General features: G+C 53.3%; 1 protein-coding gene across 2 annotated transcripts in view; it reads left to right on the plus strand.

The window, feature by feature from the left end:
* Rai1 (retinoic acid induced 1) overlaps positions 1-21,452 on the plus strand; it is a 129,277-nt gene that overhangs the window by 39,172 nt on the left and 68,653 nt on the right. For both annotated transcript variants that reach the window (XM_042674140.1, XM_042674139.1), the window contains exon 2: positions 4,629-4,765. The gene's annotated coding sequence lies outside the window, so the exon portion shown is untranslated. The remainder of the gene's footprint in view (positions 1-4,628; positions 4,766-21,452) is intronic.

Genomic DNA, 21,452 nt, shown 5'->3' on the forward strand with positions numbered 1-21,452 from the left:
GGCCTCAGGCATGCAAGGCAAGTGCTCTACCACTGAGCCATCTTCCCAGCCCCCCAGCCCTCTTTCTGGCTTTATTTCTTCATAGCACACTTTCCTTAAATTTAACATTATAGTCATGCACCAAGAAATGTTTTGTTCAATGATGGACTGCAGTGTGACTAGTTTCATAAGATTGTACCTCCTAGTGTTATTAGCTGTCTCTTAATTTGTGTAAGGACACTCTGTCACACAACAAAACCTTTTTTTTTTCTTTTCAGAACAACCACATCAACTCTGTATCACTAGTTTCTTGTCTGTCTCAAAAGTATCACCGTCTTGTTCCTTGCTCTGAATTCTGAACAGAGAAAACAGTGCCCAACTCAGTGAATATTTGCCAAACCAAAGGATAGATACTTCTGCCACACTGAAATTATGTGATCTTGGGCAAATCCATCATCTGTGTCTCAGTGTCTGAATCTGAAGTGATTTAATGACTGGTGGGAGGAGGAAGACATGTGGAGATTTTAAAGGCCTCTCTTCTGCTCACTAAATGTGTAGAATACATGGCAAAACCTCCCACCCACCCCCATCCCTCTGGTTCTAGGCCTGTAGAGCTGTAGCCTTAGGCTGGGGCTAAGTTTAAAATTGATCTCAAGTGACATCTTCCTGGCCTGGTTGGGGTGTGTGTGTGTGTGTCCATACCCTCCTCCTCATCTGAGTGACCCCTGGCCAGTCCTGACCCTAGCAGAGCCTTGTCCTTAGCTGTCCTCTTTGCCTGCATTTCCCAGTCCCCCTGCCTACAGCTCCAGCCTCTCCCATTCTTCTCACTGAACACACATTTTGTATGAAAGCAACTATTATGACAGCTCCAAGCAAATGGAGAGGTAGACCTGCCAAGTCTTTCCCATGGGAAGACCCACCCTTAAGCCTGCGAGCAGCCCAAATACCCACAGAACTTTCCTTGCTGGGTGAGGGGGATGTCCCTGTCCTTAGAGGACTCATGTGGCAGAAGACGGCGTCAGTTCCAGGGGAGTCATTCCCCAATACCTACTGCGCGCAGCCTTCTCTGTAGTTAACCCTCAGTGCTGTGGGCCTGGTGCCACCATGACCCCACAGTGTCCTGCCAGGTGGAGCTGATGAGCAGTGAGGGCTCAGAGGGGCATGTAGACTTAAGTGCAAATCTACCACTCCATTCAGTCTATAAATATGTACTGATCTGTGACTGCAGTGTGCCAGTCATGCAGATAAGAGGTGAGCACATCCTTGTCCTGAAACTTCTGACTAGGGGTCCCAAGGATCCAAAGAGAAGCCCTAGAACAGATGAAGGGCAAGCCACCCCCCACAACCATCTCAAACCTTCAGTCACTAGGACACATTCCCAGAGTCTGTGCCAGGTACTCACTGAGTGATAAAGTGAGTCATGTGACCTGTCCTGACCCTGAGGTTCTCCCACCTCACCCCAGCCTGTTTTTCTCCAAGGGGGCTGTCAGTTCAAAGAGAAACTCTGGTCAGGGTCAGGCTCTCAGGTGGAGGTTTGGTTTAACCTCTTTCTTTTATCATTCATTCACTCATTCAACAAATACTTACGGAATGTGTACAAGGCACCTTTCCAACTTGGAAGATACACCAAGGAGCAAACAGAAAAAAAAATACATACTTAGGTGAATTATGGGGTATCTTAGAAGGCGAGAGAGAACATTCCAGGGACCAGAATATACAAAGGCCCTGAGGTGAGAGGATGTCTAATGAAATCCATGAACAGCACAGCGAACAAGAAGGTGAGCCCTGGGCCTGAGGGCCTGATTATGTAAGGATCTTGGTCAGATACTAGGATGAGGACTCTGACTGCTCTGAGACAAGAGGGAAGAATGTGCCCCCAGGAGAAGGGACATTCACTGTCATCTTCAGGCTTTCCCCTGCAGCCTTGGTTTGTGGGGGAATGCATAGAGGAGATGGTTAAGTCAAGAAATGGGGGAGGGGGTTGAGGTCACTCTGGTTGGGTTGTAGTCAGTCCCCAGAGTTTGGGCATCTTTGTCACCAGGCTTATTTTAAGGTGCCCCCAGCTGGAGTCTACAGCTGGTCTTTCCTTGGTTCACAGGCCTGAGTGACCCCCGTTCCTGGGCTAGATAATTGAAGACAGATGCTAAAAACCTCTCTAGAAGGCTGTGGAAGGCATTGTCCCTGGGACACAGTGCAAAGGGGCCTAGAGATACTTAAGCGTTGTGCCCCCAGCCTGGATGTAAAATGCTGATTCCCAGGCCAAAAGAACAGCCTGTGGAATTCAATTGATTGAGTCTGACCTAGAGCCCAGAAATCTATTTAGCTTCCAGCTGGCACCTTGCTAATCCAAGTTTAGGAGTGGCTTTCAGGACATCAGTTCTTGGGATCTCTGTGCAACCAGGCCCTTCACAGCCCTACCAAGGCCTGGGAGGAGGATCAACAATGTGTCATGCACTCCTTCCCACCCCTAGGGGGGCTTAGCTGATGTACACTTTGGCAGTGGGAGAAAAAGCCACCTGCAGCACCCCCCTCCCCTTGCCAGGTTGCTTGCTAGGAGGACCAAGGTACCTCATACCCACCTGTCTATCACTCAGTGTGGGAGTGGAGGGAGCAAGTTGTGTGTTCATTTTAGTAGAGGCAGGGTGTGGGGAGTGTTTTGGGGCATGATCACTGAGCAGCAAACCACAAATGTGATAAAGGGGTGACCTCCTTTACTGCCAGAGCAGAGGAGCCTGAGGAGGGGGTGGAGGTGGGGCTCAGGAGAGTGAGACAGACTGCCCACGGTAACAATCAGGGAGCAGGGACTGGTACATCTGCGTGATCCTGGCGCGGGTAAGCGGGTAGATGGATAGACAGAAGATGGGTGGATGGAGAGACGGAGGGATGAATGAATGGCTGGCTGCGTGGGCGGTGAGCGGCTGGAAAGGGGCGGGCCGGCTGAACGCTCAATCACAGCTCCTGACTGGCGCCCGCCAGCTGCTTTGAGAGCTTGACTCTCCGGGGGGGCCCCACCCGGGACGCATAATTGCGTGCCCAGTGGGCTCTGGAGCTACTCCCAGGACCTGGACTAAGAGGGGTCGCGCCGCTGTCGTTGGGATCCATGCGCTTGCCTTTAACGCGCAGGCAGGCCACGTCTGGTCCTAGGGCCCCAGGTTCCCCGTCTTTGTTTCGGACTGATTCCCAGTCTTCTTCAGGGCGCAACCCCACTCTCCAGATAGCCCTTGCGTCTCTGGCCTGCCCTGGGATTGCCAAAATATCTGTCCCCGCCGGTCTGTAGGTGCTTCCCTCAACCAGGCAAAGGACCCCCAAATCCTGTGCCTCTAGGACCGCGGAGCCGGCGAGTGGCAGGATCTCCAAGCTGCGTCTCTGGTGCAGCGAGGGGAGGTGCAGAATGAAGCCCACCCCGCCGCCTCTTCTCGAGTCCCCCCTCCCCCCGTACACGTCGCTCTGCACCCCGACTCCAGTGCTGCCTCTTCGCGCCTTAAGTAGCTCTTCTGCCGCGGTGCCATCCCAGACGCCACGAGGGCTATCCCTGCCAGCCAGGCCTCAGATCTGCACGCAAAACACAGCCCATCCGGACTAACAGTCACAGGCCACCACCTCGGGCCAGCCCACCGCCTCGCCCAGGCGCCCTGCCCCGCGCTACCACCATCCCACTCGCAAACAAGCCCACACGGACACACAACACCCTCCGTACACACCGGCGCAAGCAGTCACACTGCCCCCTATAAACAATCGCGCACAAACACCACCCCACGCAGGCCTCGCAATACCAGTCCCGCCGAGACCCACAAACACATTCACAAGCTAGCATCCAGATATTCTCCCCCTTCCCCGCCAATCACCCTCCTCTCTGCCAAGCCCCGTGACTTCCACACACGTAGGGCAGAGCAGAAATATACAGCCACATCGGAACACACACCGAACCGAGCGCGCACAGCCAGGGGCTCACCCGCGGACTCGTAAGTCACCGGAAAAATATTGAAGCGTTCCCTCCCGCCCCTTCTGTCTTTGATGAGCGCCCGCGCGCGCCGGAGTGCGGGCGCCCGGATGCGCGCGCGCGTGCGCACACACAGACACACACACACACACGCGCGCGCGCGCGCGCACACACACACACCACACACATACACACACACACCAGTCCCTAAGCGCCTCGGAGCCTCGCAGCCGGTGACCCCGAGCCCCAGCGGTGAGAGCCGCAGGAGCGTCTCCCCGGCTCCCCCTCCTCCCTCTCTTCCCGGCTCACCACCACTCCTCCCGCCTCTTCCCTCTCTGCCCCCTCCTCCCTCCCCCGTCCCCCCCCTGCGTCTGGGGCGCGGGCTGCGCTCAGCCAAGCCCCCTCATCGCGCGCCCCTCCCCGCGCGCGCCCCGCGCCCGCATCGCGCTAAGCCGAGTGGATGTGGCCACGGGGCCGTCTCTAATTACCTCCTGTCCCCCGGCGGCCGGGTGAATAATGGCTACTGAGGGCGCTCGCAGGGGCTGTTGAGGAGGAAACGCGGGGCGCGAGAGGAGAGCCTAGCAGAGGCGCGGCGCGGCCCTGCGCGCGCGGGAGCGCGAGGGAGAGGAGCGAGCCCGGGGCTGCCGCGAGCGGCGGCGGGCGGAGAGAAAGGATCCGTGCGAGCGCTCACATTTTTTTTTCTCCCAAGGATCTCATCTGGCCGCCGCGTTCTGGGAGAGGCGAGGGGGAGAGTGCGCGTGAGAGGCGGAGGAGAGAGACACGGCGGGGGAAAGGGAGACGGCGAGACGCGCAGCCGGCGCTCCGAGACCCCGGAGGAGCCCGCAGGTATTGTTGGCGGCGGAGCTTTGTGTCCTCGGCGGGGCGCGAGGGCTCCCAGAATCCCGGCCAGCCGCCGCGCTCAGATCTGCCCCGAACAGGGGCTGCCGGCGGGGGTCGCCACCCGCCCGCCTGCCTTGGTCACCCCTCCCTCCGCCGCCGCAATCTTGGCTGGAGTTGCGGATTTGCCTGTTTGCGAGATTTTCCACGCGGGTGGAGGGGATCAGTCTCAAGAGAAGGAATTTTCTTCCTTTTTATTTTGTATTTGTAATTTTTTGGTGGCAGTTTGGTTGTGATGGGGATTCCCCCCTCCCCTTTCTTCCACAATGCATGGGAGAGCGAGAGGTCTTGGCGACGGTGGCACTGGGCTGAGATGGCGGGGCTGGTAGCCGCCAACCCGGAGGTGAGGGGATGCAGGAGAGGGAAGGAGTTCTGCTTAAGTTCTCAATCAGCGCCCAGGAGCTGGTCGGCCGGTCCTGGTCTGGGCAACCGGTGGGAAACTTCCCGGGAGCGTGGCCTCTAGGAGGGGGTGGGGGAGACCGTTGCCCCACACCTCCCTGTGTTTCCTCCAGCCCCTTGAACCCCCTCCTCGCTGGCCTCCAGTGCTTAAGGTCGAGCTAACCCCCCCCCCCCTTCCTCTTCTTTGGCGGCTTCCGGATCTGGACGGAACTGCTTCAAATACTTCCCCTGGAGACCCTTCCCCATTCCCCCAGAGCCTGCCCCGGAGCCCCCCTGCCTTGTGCCTGCCAGGTCTCACGCATGGCCAAGTAACCGAAGCTGACAATGAAATCTTGCTCTTCTGTGTAGGTGTGCAGGAGTCGGGGGCTTCATCTCTCCTGGGGCTGCTGACCCTGGGCCCAAGGCAAGGGGAGGGACTTGTTTGGGTTAGAGAAATTGGTGTGGGATGGCGCCAGGCAGGCAGAGGGTGGGTGGGGGCATGCATCAGAGTGAGGGCTTGGGGTGTGCAGCCGGGGGTCGTGGAGGGCATGGCGATTGGCTGGTGCCTTCAAGCACGTCGAGGGCCACTAACCTCAGCCTCCTCCCCTCCTGTACAATGCGGGCTGAGAGGTGATCCCGGGGGTGATGTGTTTGTGTGACGAAGTGTTTGTCTCCCGTGATCCACGGCAGACACTACAGCTCTGGTAACCCAGAGGATCAATGACAGGGCCCCTCCCTCGGGGTGGGGGTGGGCAAGGGGCAGCAGAAGGAGGAGAGGGGAGTGGTAGGAATGTCTTTTCCCACTGGGGCCATGGGAAGGGAGAGCTAACCCAGAGAATTTCAGGGGACCGCAGTCTTGAAGGGGGGGGGAAGCGGAGGGGAGCACAGCCTTAAGAGGAGGGCTCTTGAGTCAGAGCCTTCCAGCCACTCAAAGCACCCAGATCCTTTTGCCTCTTAGGGGTATGGAGGGAGTATGTGGATGAGGTGAAGGGCTAGCTGTTTGTGGTGTTTGGGATGGGAGAGTTCATGAAAATTACCCTGAATTTGATTCTCAGGCAGCCCCAGGGGGTTAAAGTGCCCGCTGGCAGCCTAGACAGGTGAAAGCCTTCCTCTTCCTATCTAAAGAGGGGCTTTCTGGAAGACAAGTGGTACCTTTAGGGCCAGAGAACTGGACTGTTTGCAGACCTGCTCTGTGGCTAGGTTCAGGAATAGAAAGAGTTAACCCTCCCCTAGAAATCTGTCAGCCCCTACACAGCAGGGACACATTGTTGGACCCTCTGACATGCTAACAGCATGACACTGCTGACAGGGGCAGCAGATTCCAGACCCTGTACTCCCCCTTCCTCCAAGACAGCAGCTGAAGCTCTGCACAGGTCCTAGCTGGGTGGGTCCCTGTTCAGGGACCTTTGGGAAGATGGAAAAGGTCCAGTGGCTCTGAAGGAAAATGAGTTCCAAGCCAGTGCCACAGAGAACTGGCAGGGGTATCACTGTGGGAACTGAGGTGAAGGAGAGAGGCCCTTTTATTCTTCTACCCTTTGCCCAGGCTGGACTGGCTGGCTCCTGCTCAAACCTTTGCCCTGCTCTTCTCACCTGCACCCTCACCACCCACAACTGAAGGCTAGAGCTCTGGGTGACTTTCTGACCCCCCAGGTTGGACTATGAAGTCCTGGCAGCTGAGGGCAGCCTGGCTGAGGTCCCCTGGGAGGCAGGATTGCATGTGACAGCTTTACTATATCTCCCTCCTCACCACTATGGCCCAAGTGCCTCAGAGGAGAGTTGTTTGTGGGGCTGCCTTCTGGCTCTTGGTACCCTGGGCTGTGACTTCCATTTCCTGTAGGCAGAAACTTCCCTTAGATCCCCCAGGGCCAGGCACAGTTCAGACACTCATCGAGTTCTGTGTTTGGCTGGACAAACAGGAGTGAATGGATCCCTAATGAATGAATCACTGAATGAAAGGGAAGGTTTCTCAACTGGAGGCATCTCGTCATTGTTTTGGGGTGTATATGAAAGCTTTTTTCTTTTTTTTTTTTAAACCCGGTTCACAGAAAATCTGGAAGATCAAGAAAAACAAACAAACAAAACAAAAAAGGTTATTGAATGTCTTAGGGGTTCCAGCAATGTTCATATTTTGAGGTAGTTCTTCCCAGGTCTAATAGACTTGTTAGTTGGTGGTGGATGTTTTATTTTTAAAAATGGTATTGTCGTCATTGCATATATTCAGATGTATATCCTGCTTGCTTTTCTTTCTTTCTTTCTTTTTTTTTTTTTGCTGGCGATAATGCCAGCCTTTTCCTGTTTTGTAACCGGCTCTTCATAAACACCATGGTTAATGTCTTCAGGCTTTTCCAGTCAAGTGGATGTACTGTAATTTACTTAATATTCCCCTTTTGTTCAGCATTCTGGATGTTCCTGATGACTGATGTAGAGGGTATATTTTGTGTAGAGAGCTTTTTCTGATGTTTAAGATGATTTCCTCAAAATGACGCTGTGCCACTGCTGTTGTTGTTGCTGCTGCGGCCGCCAAAGGCTCCAGCATGCCTGCAGTGAAGAAATAAGCTCGTCTAGCTTTAAAAGTGGGACACTGTTCTCCTTTCTTCCCCACAGTCTAGAAACTTCTACCAGAGCTGAAAGGAGCCTCGGCAGTGAATCACGGGTCTGATCTCCCTCCTTTGACAGAGAAGGAAACCAGAGCCCAGAGAGGGGAAGCAAGTCCCAAGGTCACACAGCAATCTGGGCTGTGCAGCAGCCAAGACCTGGCTCCCCATCTTGCCATTCGGGTTTTTGCATCTGGAAAAGATTCTTGGAGGTAGCCTAGGCTGACCTTGCACATTTCACAGATGGGAGAACTGAGACTCCAGGCAAGGAGAAAAGCACCAGTTTGCCTTGTGTCAACCAGCTGGAGCCACAGACAGGCCCCGAGCCCTTCTGTGGCACACACACTGCTGGGCTCCTAGATCCAGGACCGTTCAAGTCACATTCCTGAGGTTAGCCAGCTATCTTCCTGCCTCTATCTTCCTGACAAGTTCCTTTCCTTTTTTGCTATCCCACTTTCCAGAAGGAAGGCTGAGAATCCCTCCTCACCCCCTGCAGATCTGACCAGTGAAGGTTCAGTCCAAAGACTGGGGGGGGGGGGGTGTCAGGGTGACCAGTGTTCGACAACCTGAAGTGATTGTGTAGGGCTGGGTGCTACAGCTGTCTGGGACATCTAAGAAAAGATCCCAGACCAAGTAGGTAACAGACATACCTGGTTTGGTGACCTCTCTGACTACTAGATCCCCTTGTGGGGAAAGTGGCAGGGCACCCCGGTTCATACACTTAGGGTGCTTATGGAGGATAAGGAAGTTGTGTCTCTGATTCTCTTTATGAGGGCTGGGCCTTCCTGTGTTTTCCTTGGCAGGCTGTCAACCATACAGGTCCAGTGGGTGTGTCTCCCAGTGGCTCTTGTATCTGTCTGGGTCCCTGTGTGTGCTCTGCTAGTGGGTATGGGCACATGTCTGTGAGTTTCTGATCCCAGGTGTGCATCTCAGGGATTATCATTTGTGTGTATGTATGTGTGTACAAGCATGCACGCATGCATATGCTTTGGTGTCAGCACACACCCTTCCATCCTAATGGCCCCAAGGGGATCCAGGCATCAGGTTTTTGTGTTACTTTCAAGGTTGCAGCTGGGTGGGTAAAACCGAAAGATGGTCTTTGACTCTGTGTGTGTGTGTGTGTGTGTGTGTGTGTGTGTGTGTGTGTGTGTGTGTGTGTGTGTGTGTGTGTGTGTGTGTGTGTGTGTGTGGCGGGGGTGCTGGGGGAGGGAACAAAAATCTTAAAAGACCATCTTCCCTGTGGTCTCCAAGGAGATCAGCCTGTGAAATGATCCACACGTTAATTAAAAACGATTATATCCTGATTGAGCCATTCCTGCTCACAGCCCCCCCCCCCAGCCAGGGAGAGGATGAGGCTGTGAGCCAAGGGTGTGGGATGGCAGGGTCCAACCACAGGGTGCTGAGGGGAGTGGGTTTCGATGGGCTCTTCTGAGAAGGCCCGTGCCCAGTCAGCTTGTGCCCAGTTGGATCTGAACTTCTTTCTTGAATGTAAGGACTCTCCCCAGGTAGTGACTCTGAGGTCCCAGGGACTGATGGCAGCTACCCGAGCTCCATGGATCTTCCCTCCTCTGCCTGGCAACGGGCCTGTTTGTACAGCTGTATGTCAGTGTCTGTGGATCCAATTCCACAGAGAAGTGACATGCCTCAGGTCATGCAACCGGAAATTGGAGACTGGACCTGGTCCTCTGGTCTCAAAAGCCCAGGTCCATAAATGACCTCTGACTTTTACTGTGAGCTCTTCACCTCTGCAGAAGCCAGGCCTTAATGCTAAAGTCTTTTCCTCCTCCATGTTACCATCAAGATTCGTTCTTTCAGAGGCCCCAGCTGTACAGGGTGGAGGTTGTGTGTTCCACCATGTGGGGAGCTGGATGACTTGCCAACCAGGCAGCTCTAATCTGTCATCTTTGCTGACCTTCCTGCACTCCTCCTCTATGTTGGCTGATGGTACTGCAGCAGACCAGCCACAGGTGCCCCTGAGGCCTGCTGGGCACCCCAGCTACATTCCTGGGTACACACACAAGATATTTCTGGGAGAAAAGTCCAGGCTTGGTCCTGGTGGGCCTTGGATGGTTCTCAGCCCCTAGGAAGACTACACTGGTCACATGGACCAACTACATGGCTTCCAGGATGCTGTGCCTAATATCTGTGTTTCTAGGATTCATGAGTGACACACATGCAGGCAAACTGGCTTATCTCAGCTTGTATGGAGACCTGGCCTGCTACTTTACTCCTTCCTGCTGCCCCACACTTAACTGCCTCTGTGCACCTAGCCCCTCCCCCCCACTTCCTCTAAAAAGAGGAGGCCACTATAGATCAGCAGCAAGAAGAAGCCAGCAGGCTGGGAAGTGGCTCAGTGGTAGAGTGCTTGCCTCACATTCAGGAGGCCGTGGCTTTGATTCCTCAGCACCACATAAACAGAAAAGGCCAGAAATGGCACTGTGGCTCAAGTGGTAGAGAGCTAGCCTTGAGCTGAAGAGCTTAGGGACAGCACCCAGGCCTAGAGTTCAAGTCCCACGACTGACAAAAGAAAAAGAAGAGGAGGAGGAGGAGGAGGAGGAGAAGAAGAAGAAGAAGTCGTCAGCAAGAACAGTGACCACCAGCAAGAGCTTTTCTTCTGTGAATCTGGAAACAAAAGTTTTTTCCTGATATGATTGTGAGAAGAGTAAAGAAAGTCAGGTCAAGTTTCTGTTCTGCACATGCAGATGTGCAGAGGGGCTCATGGTATGGCTAGGACCTAGAGTCAGTTGGCTTCTGAGGAAGGAGATGCTCTAACCTTCCCTTTAGGGCTTCTTAGAAACAGTGAGAGTGCAGCCAGAATAACCAACACCCTGCATGTTTCTCAGCAACCCAAATACAGATGTTTTCATACCCATTCCTTGTCTTGTAGACTATCACCTGATTCAGCAATCTACCATATGTGGACTCCCCACAGGAATAACAGCATGTACCCCCCCAACACCATTTATTATTTATTTACTGATTGATTGATTTTTACAGTATTGGGGATTGAACTTAAGGCTTTCTGCATGCTAAGTACTTTTTGAGTCACACCCCTGTTCCTTTTGTTTGTATTTTGTTTTTGAGGTAGGGACTTGCTACCTTTGCTTTGGCTGGCCTGGCAAAAATCTGGGCATGGGAAGGGAGGTGTTGTGTGTATACTGTGAGCAGCTCTAGAAGGTCAAGGTATGCACCAGCCTCTTGCTTTCATCTCCTGAGTAGCAGAGAGTACAGGTTTGTGCCACCCTGCCTAGTTCCATGGGAAGCTCTTTTGCTTAAGCTAGGCCTGTGGAACCCTGGCAGGAATGGGGTCAGAGGTGGTGCCCTCCTCAAGCGGGTGTTAGAGCATGAGAATGGCAGATGGTAGAGCACAGCAGACTTTCTCAGGGCAGAAGGAAAAGCCTGGTTGTCTCTGTCCTGCCATGAGCACCTGTGCCACAGAGGCCCAACACTGGGCTGGCTCACAGCCCAGGGCTTTGGGCCAGAGCCCCTGCATGGTTGAAATAAGCTGTAGGAGGCAGTAGGGCAGGTGGTACCCACAGAGGCAGGCTCTGTAGGCCTGAGAGCCATTGGGGGGGGGGCCAGATGTGGTGCCAGCCTTGTTTGTGCCACACATCCAGCTGGCCCTCAGACATCTTAGAGGTGAGGATGTAGGGGCAGAGAAGCCATGTCCGGTCCAGGCTGACCTTGTGCTGTGGCTCATGTATCCAGTGCCCACTTGATCCCACAGGTGGCGTTTCTTGTCCTTCAATCCTCCCTCAGCTTTGCTGACTACATGGCCAGGATGAATTCCCGATATAGTCTGCATGCATCCTGGAGGAGGGGACAATACTCCTGCAGATGGAGGAGCACGGGTGACTCCATGCACACACCAGAACAAAAAATCTGGACATGGGAAGGGAGGTGTGTGTGTACACTGTGAGCAGCTCTAGAAGGTCAAGGTAGGCACCAGGGAGGTGGAGGAAGGAGCTGTGGCTGAAGGGACTCTGGGAGTTTGACTGTTGTGAAGGGCTTTATCCTAAGGCAGGGGAAGGTAAGGGGCTCTGGATATGGAGAGCAGCTGCTGCAAAGGCTCAGAGGAGGGAACACGTGGGGTGAATAAGGAAGGGAGCCCAGCAGGGTTTGAGAGGCCTTGAACTGAGCCACCTCAGTTGCTGGCTAGTCATCAGTGATCTCCAGGCCTTTTTTCCTCTTCTTGTGTGTGTGTAAGCCCAGTATTGGGGCTCAAACTCAGGGCCTCATGTTCTCAACTTTTTTCTGCTCTAGGCTGCCATTCTACCATTTGAGCCATGACTTTAGTTCCAGCTTTTTGCTGGCTAATTGGAAGTAGGCATTTCAAAGATTTGTCTGTCAGGGCTGGCTTCAAACCTCTGTGATAAGATCTTAGTTTCCTAAGTAGCTAGGATTATAGGCCTGAGCCACCAGTACCTGATTCTGATTCTTCTTCTTCCCCCTACTCCTCTTCTTCCTTCCTCTTCCTCCTAACTCTTCCTTCCTCTTCCTCCTAACTCTTCTCCTCTTCTTCCTCCTCCTTCCCCTTTCTTCTTTTCTTCTATTTTTTGTACCAGTCCTGGGGCTTGAATTTAGGGATTGGATGCTGTCCCTGAGATTTTTTTTTTTCTCAAAGCCAGTGCACTACCACTTGAGCTAAACTTTACTTCTGGTTTTTTGGAGCTAAGAGTTTCACGGACTTTCCTGCTTGAGCTGCCTTTGCACCATTATCCTCAGATCTCAGCTTCCTGACTAGCTAGGTTTACAACATGAAACCTTGGGGCTGGGAAGGTGGCTCAGTGGTAGAGTGCTTGCCTTGCATGCATGAGGCCCTGGGTTCGATTCCTCAGCACCACATAAGCAAAAAGAAAAAAAGCCGGAAGTGGCGCTGTGGTTCAAGTGGTAGAGTGCTAGCCTTGAGCTGAAGAGCTGAGGAACAGCACCCAGGCCCAGAGTTCAGGCCCCACGACTGGACCCCAAAAAAAAACAAAACATGAAACCTTGGTGCCTGGCTGGATCCTGACTATTTTTTTCTTGCTGGTTGTTGGGCTTGAACTCTGAGCCTGGGCACTTTCCCTGTGCTCTTCAGCTCAAGGTGAGTGCTCTATCACTTGAGCCACAGCACCACTTCTGGTTTTCTAGGGGTTTATTGGAGATAAGAGTATCATGGAGTTTCCTTCCCAGGCTGGCTTTGAACTGTGATCTTCAGATCTCAGCCTCCAGTGTAGCTAGGATTACAGGCGTGAGCCACTGGCGCCCGGCTAGATCTTGATTTTAATGAACAGTAGGACAGGGCAAAAATCTCTTTTCCACTGTCTCTATCTCCCTACACAGCTTCTGTATAGGCCTGGGGGCCCATCCAGAGGAAAGCTGTGTCTGATCTGCTCTCCAAACTCCAGCTTTTACCCAGAGCAGCCCTGCCTAGCCCTCCTGCACCCAGGACCCCTGGAGGAATGGTTAGGTCTCAGCTGGGGAAGGAGATAGCAATCCTTGGGGATGGTAATTAAAGCCTAGCAATTGTCACTCCCTGAAAGAATGCTCAGCCCAGGGACAGAGGGAGAAACAGTAGCTACAACCTGAGTGGTGCCGGGCGGAGGCCAGGCTCAGGGCCTAGTTAGTTCCAGTCTTCAAACCCTGTGGATAAAAAGTTCCTTCATTCCCATTTTATACATTTAGAAATTGAGGTTTGAGCCGGGCACTGGTGGCTCACGCCTGTAATCCTAGCTATTCAGGAGACTGAGATCGGAGGATCACCATCAAAGAGCTGGGACAGAAAAGTCCCAGTGAGACTCTTATCTCCAGTTAACCACCCAAAAGCCAGAAGTGGCGCTTTGGTGCAAGTGGTAGAGTGCTGACTTTGAGTACAGAGGCTCAGGGACAGCGCTTAGGCTCTGAGTTCAAGCCCCATAGCCAACAAAACAAAAAGAAAAAAAAAAGAAGCTGAGGTTTGGAGCCATTATATAACTCCGGCTGGAGTTCCCTGGGGGTGATAAGGAGCCTAGGGCAAGCCTGGGACTGCAGGCTGATCAAGTCCTTCTTCCTGGCTTTTGGAGATAGGCACTGCTTCCCTTAAAGGGGACCTGTATCACAGCGGGTCAGACAGGCAGCAGACATGATGCAGAAGTGGGTTTGGACTGGGTAGAGCTTCCTAGGACCCCTAATGACATTCCTCATGTTTGGGATCTTTTGTCTGGGGGAGGGGCTGGGATCACAGTTTACCTAGAAATTAGCCATCCAGGGCTTTATGCTGAGCTGCCATTCATGAACTCTTTGCTGAGTTGATAGGAAGCCAGTGATGTGCCTCTCTGAGCAGCATATTCTCCCATGGTTCCTCTTTGCCTTCACAGTGTGATTGGCTGAAGAGAGTGAACCCAACAGTGAATGAACAAACTTCACTGATTCCCAGATACCTGCCAGGGCTTCTACACTGCTCATGTCATGTCACTTGCCAGAGGTGGGTTCTGTTACCTCCCCTATTTAACAGAAAAGCCCTAAGTTCAAACCCCAGTACTAACACACACTTTTTTTCTTTAAAAAAAAACCCATCAGGTTGACAGTTGCCAACTTCCATGCCTACAGAGCACCAAAGGCAGAGCTGAGATAGGGAGGCCTCTCCCCACTGGATGGAGCTACCCATTCCTTGACTTTGACATAGGTTCTCATCTTGGTATCCTGGCTTTTACTCATCTCAGGCAGATTACCTCTCTAAATGCCATAACTGAACTACTCATTGGAAACTGGGTCTGGAAAGTGTTTCCCAAGAATTCTTCCCTCTTTCCCCCACCCCCTGCAAAAAAAAAAAGGGGGGGGTGTATCAGGTGGGGAGGAACGGCTTGGGAAAAGATCCAGAGCTGGGTGGGAGGTGTGGCAGGGCAGAATGCTTGGGAAGTAATGCCATGTTCTTCTTGCCTGTTAAGTACTTGGTTGGCAAAGCCTGAATACTAACACCATCAGACTCTGCCTGTTATAGAACAGGATACATTCACTGCAGTCATTCATGTGACCCTCACAGTGGCCCCAATAGAGCACCAGGGTCCTGGCTTTTTGTTTCCATTTTTAGCAGCCTAGAGAACAGAAGAGGTAAAATGATGGAGTCCCGGGTCCTAGTGAGGGCAGGGTTATGGCAAGGACCCTTCCCCTGACTCCCAGTTCAGTGCTCCTTTGATCTAAGACACTGGAGAAATCAGCTGTTAGGTGAGCTTTTTTTTTCATGTGCATTTTAAAGACCATCCTTGTAGTTAATATGCAGGAGGGATTTCGATGTTCTCGTACATAACCTTTTGCTGAAGCGACAACGTGCGATAAAAGTGTCCCAGGAGAAGCAATGCAATTTGGGCTGCGAGGGATGGAGAATACAAATGCAGGGGGCCCAGAGGCCCTGCCTGCCTGCTCTACCACCCATGCTGGCCCCCACCTTGCTGCCATGTTGGACCCTGGGATCATGTGTTCCTGCAAACTCTTGTTCAACTCCCATTTTCCTTTCCTTCACCTGTGTTTGGATGAGAACTTTCTTTCCTAGAAAGGGATGGTCAGGCTGAGAGAATACGAGTCTTTTGGACCAGGAGGGATAGAAAAGGACAGGAGACAGATGTGGAAGCTCCATATTCAGGGCAAAGCTGGCTCATGGAGGGGCTAGATAAAGGGGCTGTGCTGAGAGCACATTGGCCGGCATGATCAAGCTCTATTCATGTCTGCCCTTGGTCCCAAAGGATCAAGGCAAGGGGGCTCTGGAGGTTCCAGTTAATTGAGGCTGGATCTAAATTGGGAGACTTAATAAATGGTAATTATCTTCCCGTGGGAGCCTACCAGAGCAGAGCTCCACTGTGGGCCAGGGAGGAGATGGAGGACGGGACAGGGCCCCTCCCCTCATACTACCTAGAGGTTCTGAGTTTCCCCACAGAGGCCAAAGCTCAGGGACAGCTCCTGCAGGATGGGGGTACAGCCCCTCCCTCCTGTGAGATTCCACATGTGCAAGTATGTCTCACACATGCCTGTGTCTGCACCTGAAATGCTTGGGCATTGTCAGAGGCGTGGTTGTATGCTGGCAATGACCCATCCTCCACCTCCAGGTCCCCTTCCTGAGAACAGCTGTATTCCTTACTTCTCCTGCCTGGGAGAGAGACTCGGTTTGAAGTCTCTCCAGGAGACTATCCCCATGCTCTGTCTAGCTGTGTAGGGAGAGGGGAGCCTGTGATCATTCAGAAGTACAGAAGTAGGTGTGCAAGCATCTTAGTAGGTGTGTAAGCAGGTGCTAGGTATGCGCCCTCCAGAGGTGGTTTTATGAACCACCAGTTGGAATGGAGCAGTGATGAGCTGACCAGTCTCATCAACTAAAACTTGGGGGCTGACAAAGCCCTCCCATTCGTTGGAATCCCCAGGATGTGTCCCATAAGAGACCTGAGGAGTGTGGGTGAGGTTTATAGTGGGTATGGGATGTGTGGCAATGGATATTTTGTAGATTCCCATGCTGTGTGGGCTCTGAGGGGTGTGTGTGGGAGGGGGTGGGAACTGTGAAATACAGATGTGTGCACTTGGCAGGTGGAAATGTCTGTGGTGCCCATTCTGTTCTTCTCTGGCCTCTCATAGCCCCTGCAGGCTGGGCAGGGTTGCCAGTCACTGTGGAAACCTTGACTATTCCTGTTTCCCTAGCCCCAGGGCATTGGCTTCTGCCAGCCCAACTCTTCAGAGTGGGCTTTGCCAATCCCTCAGAGTAGGTGGAAGCCCAGGCATTGTGCAGTCTCTCCAGGAGACCCCGAAGAAGTGAGTTTCTGAGCTTCTTCAATGTCTGGGCCAAGCAGAGAGACCTTTGCCATGGGCATTGCCAGACAGGTGCATTTCCAGAAAAAGATGTTTTTTAGAAGTGAGATATGGCACTTCTGGAGACATTTCTCGAGATGAGGTTGGGAAAACACTTGAGGACTTTTTTTTTTTTTTTTAAAATGGAATAAGAACAGTTTCTGGGCACATTTTGGAGTAAAGATGAGGTCTTTCTGGAGTCTAAGCATTGTCAGAGACTTAACATTTCTGAGAACTGGAATCTTTCTAGAGAGAAACTGTAGTGCCTTTGAAAGTGGAGTGGTTTTTTGTTTTGTTTTGTTTTGTTTTAGATGATGCTGGAGTATTTCTGGAAATAAAACAGGGCCCTTCTGGAGCTGAGATATTTTTGGAGCTGACATGCAACATCTCTGGAGAGGAGATGAGGAATTTCTGGAAGCAGAGCATTTTTGGAGTCAGGATGGAGCCTTTATGGAGCATGCTGGCGTTTCTGGAGATGGATTATATTTGAAGAGAAGAGGAAGGGGATATTTCTGGTGATGGAATGTTCTGGAGCTAAGGAATTTCTGGATTAAAAGGAAGCATTCCTAAAGAGAAAAATGGGTCAGTTTCAGGAAGAAGGCCCCCCCCCTTTTTTTTTTTGGAGAAAGGATAGATGGTCTGGAGAGGGAGTTTTTGGAAGGTAGGGGTATGGCTGAAAGCCTCTTGAGATGAGATCTCTTCCCTGGACCCCCTTTGTGGGAGATGGTTCTAAGAGTGGCAGAGCAGACCTTGGAGACCTCCACGGAGATCAGCACTATCCAGAAATTCCCCCTAAAGGGAGGTCCAAGCCCTCTCAGTCCTGATTTGGAGATCTGTACCTCATCTTGGTGTGGAGCCCCACAGCCTTCAGGATCACCGTGGACTTGGAGACTGATTGAAATGTTAGATTGATTCAGTTTTTTGAGAGCCAGCTTGGGCTCCCCAACCCCTCCAGCCCCCTTGACTAAAGTCTGTATAGTCTCTATTCATTCCCCAACTCCCACCTTCCCAAGGCTGACCCCAGGCAAAGGCCCAGGTACCTGCCTGGACACAGTCTGGCCATGGGGTGCCTGGCCACTTTCTCCTGTGCCAGATACTGAGGCCTGTCCCCACTTGAGCCAGCCTGGAGCCCTGCAGTAATTATTTCTCTTTCTTAATTGAAATTTCAGCCTCAGTGATCCTGACTAAGAGGTGTGAGGAGGCAGAGACACCCTGCCTTCTTGCACACACACACGCACACACACACAGCCATGGCTACAGGGTTCCTCCTTGGCCCTAGAAGAAGGAACATAGCATCAGCCACTGCTCCCTGGTTTCTCACATCCCTGGTGCCAGCCAGTATGGGCATGAGGTGCAGAGCTATGGCTCAAGAAACAGGTCCAGGCAGTGGGCTCTGTCTGGCTGTGGCCACGGAAAGGTTAGACCTGAGAGTTTGGGAAAGGCAAGGAAAAGAGCAGGGCTAGAGGGCCAGAGACAGCCTGTGAGGGGACATCTAAGCTGGGTGGTCTGAGGAAGTGGGGTCCCAGGAGAGTCCTTGCCTCCTACCTGGCCAAGATGGGTGGGAGTGAGGTGGGCCTCAGGCAGCATGCACAGCCAGTGCACAGTGACTACTGATGGCAGCAGGCCCAGTTCCTGGTTCAGGGCTGGGTGAGGCGCCGCTGGTGGGGTGGGCTGGCTGCAGGGGGAGGAGGGACAGGGGGCCGCAGAGCCTGTTTTCCCGGCTGTTGTGGTCAGGCTGGGTGGAGCATCAGGCTGGGTCAACACTCTCTCTCTCTCTCTCTCTCCTCTCTCTCTCTCTCTCTCTCTCTCTCTCCCCCCCTCCTTCTCTCTTTCTCCCTCTCCCTCCCCCCCTCCTCTCTCTCTCTCTCACACACACACACACACACACACACACCACTCCTCCTCTCTCTCTCTCACACACACACACACCACTTCCCCCTCCTCCCTGTCTACCTGGGTGGTCTTGCTGCCCCAGGGCCTGGGCCTGGTCTGTCTGCTATGGGGGGGTGGGGGGGGAAAGGGGTGGGAAAAGAGGACTCAAGAGGACCTGGACCAGGGGGAGGTGGTAGGCTTAGCTTATCCAGGCCCACCCTCCACATGTTCCTAAAGGAGACACCGCCAGCCTCTAGCTACATTTGTTGGCATGCAAGTCACCTAGCCCCACACAAGGGCACCACTGGGCTCACTTGCTGACTTCCCTGGCACATGCACGAGTCCAGAGATCCCATGTGTGACCTCTGGATTGCAATCTTCTCCATCTGGAAAATGGGTGGAGTTGGCAGGACTGGATTGCAACGACCTGCTGAGTACCCAGTGCCACTACTGGCATGCCTAGCAGCCTAGTACTACACTGTGGGAACTGGGGAAGGGCAGCGGTGTAATTTCTGAGTGGACACTTCCTCAGGCCCAGGAAATGTCTAGACCTGAGTACCATGCTGGAGTTCTTCCACTGTAGGGGACAGTGGGTTTTATGACAAGGGAAACAGGCAGTTCCAAGTGAAGAAGAGGAGGAGGATCAGAGACGCTACCTGCTGCGTGCACACCAGCGAGCATACACTGGGTGGGCACACACCTACTACTTGCTCTCAGAAATACCAGTAAGCCCAGCCAGGCCCCTGCCTTGTAGGTAGCCTCTCACAGCCCACCATTGCTGAGGGTGTGTGGCTATGGCTGCTGCTGCTCTTCAAGGGGGAGGGGGACAGATGACTGGACAGGACAGGACACGTCAGACCCCAGGAGCTGGGGAAGTAGAAGGTGGGTGCAAATGAAAATGCACTGTTCTATTTGGTTCCCAGTCAGGACAGGTATAGAGTAGAGGAGAAGAAGGAGGGCAGAGGAAGATGAGAAGGGGAGAGGGTGCAGAGGGAGGAACTGGTAGCCATGGTGGGGAGTGGGGGGTGGCCCTTACCTGCCATCCAGGCTGGGAATACTCTTGCAGTTGCAGTTCCAGAAGCCCCATTTCACATGGACATTCCAGGACTGCTCCCTTCCCCTCAGCTCTGCATTGCTCCCCCACCATCCCCCTGCCATGTGGCTCTTCAGACTAAGCTAAATCCTATCCACCCCCTGCCCCCCTCCCACCCTGAGCATGGAGCTAGGTCTTCCCTGCACTGACCAGGCTGGGGGCTGCATCAGTTAGGGACTATCAGAGGCTGCTTAGAGTATATCTCAGGCGCCAGCCTGGCCAGCCAGTTGGCTGCTAGGGCTGACCTCGTCACCTTGGGTGCAGACAGGGCCGTGACTACAGCCCTCCCCTGTGCGCAGAGCCACCGTCTGAGCTGCTGTGACTCACCCATGCAGGCAGCGTCCTCACCCCCACTGTGTGTGTTTGTGTGTGTGTGGGAGCCTCCAGCTGCTGCGGCCCCACCCCAAAGAGGACCGCAGGCCAGGTGGAACCTCTCCCAGAGAGGATAAGCCAGGGTCAGACGTTAGCATCCCAGACAGTAGTGGTGCTCACCTGTGTGGGCCAAGGCCTGGGAATCCACCTGGAGCCTTGGAACACCCTCACAGGCTTCCACTCTTGTGGGAAGTCTCTGTATGGCACCATGCTGCCCCCATGATCCATGCTCCCATTCAGGAGGCCTTAGCCAGGGTAGCCTGTTCCTCCTTTCACTGGGGAAGCTGTCAGGTTCCATGTCCAGTGGTGTGCCTCTTCCTGCCATCAGTGGGATGGGGGTAGAGGGCTCTGGACCTCAGGAGAGTTGGGGCCACTCTCCCCCCTCTAACCCTGCACCTACCTTGATAGAAAACTGGCTTGTCCTCTTTCAGTCCTGGAGAACCTAGGTGGTGGAGAGATGTGATCTTGTGCCAGAGCCTTATACAAGCCAGGCTCAGTGAGTAGAAGAATTTGCCCCAGGTCATGTGGCCATCCAAGGCCAGCTGGGATTTGAACCTTATGTCCTCAGAATAGGAGGCTGCACCTTGCCTGACCACAGCTCCACTAGGGAGGCCTAGTGGACAGTGCCATTTTTTTTGTTGTGTTTATTTCTGGCTCCCCCCCCCCCACACACACACACCCTGTTGTCTACCCAGGCAGCAGGCCCCCAGGACAGACCCCGTCTTGGTTTTCTTCAGAACAAAGCGGCCTCTGCTAGACACACCAAAGCAAAGGCTTCTGTTAGAGCAGGTGAAAGAAACCCAATCTTGCCTTTTGTTACTCAAGGAGGCAGCGAGGGGAATGGATTTGCCCTTGAACAGGGAGGGGGAGAATAAGGGCAGCAGGGAGGGCTGGGGCAGAGGTACCTGAGCTGAGACACCAATCTTCCACCACCCCCAGAGCATCAAGAGAGAAGGTGGACACCATTTTAGTATTCAACACATACTCACCCACTCACACATACACATTCACACACACACACATACACACACACACACACACACACACATCCCCCACCCTCCCAGCTCCCCTCTAAACCAGGCATGTAGCCTCTGACCAGCAGAGGGGAAAAAAAAAGAATGAGAAAAGGAAAAAGAAAAAGAGAGATTAGTGGGGGAGAAAATCGGATCTGGAGTTACCTTAGTTACCAGCTCCTAATGACTCGCAGGGCGGGCTCAGCCACCTTCCTGGGTAGGAGGACCCCCCTCCCCGAGCCCCTCCATCACCCCATTAATAAGACTAGGCTCTTGTTCGTGAGTTCTGCAGCAGAAAGGGAAGAATCAAGGACTTTTCAATAAGAGAGAACTCCCTGGGTGGTTTTGAATAGTTGCTTTTTGTGTGGCAGGGAGGGATGCGCCCGTCCTCCGCTCTCTGCCCTGGCCACCTCCCTCTACCAGCTCCGTCTGGAGCTGCCTGTGCTGGGGTCTGCACATGGATGAGCGTGCTTCTCCCGAGCTCAATCCTTTATTGTTCCTGCCCTTTCCTCCTGACACCCTCAGCTTAG

Source organism: Dipodomys spectabilis, unplaced genomic scaffold (genome assembly GCF_019054845.1).
Source record: "Dipodomys spectabilis isolate Male_0828 unplaced genomic scaffold, ASM1905484v1 ptg000018l, whole genome shotgun sequence".
Lineage (NCBI taxonomy): Eukaryota > Metazoa > Chordata > Mammalia > Rodentia > Heteromyidae > Dipodomys > Dipodomys spectabilis.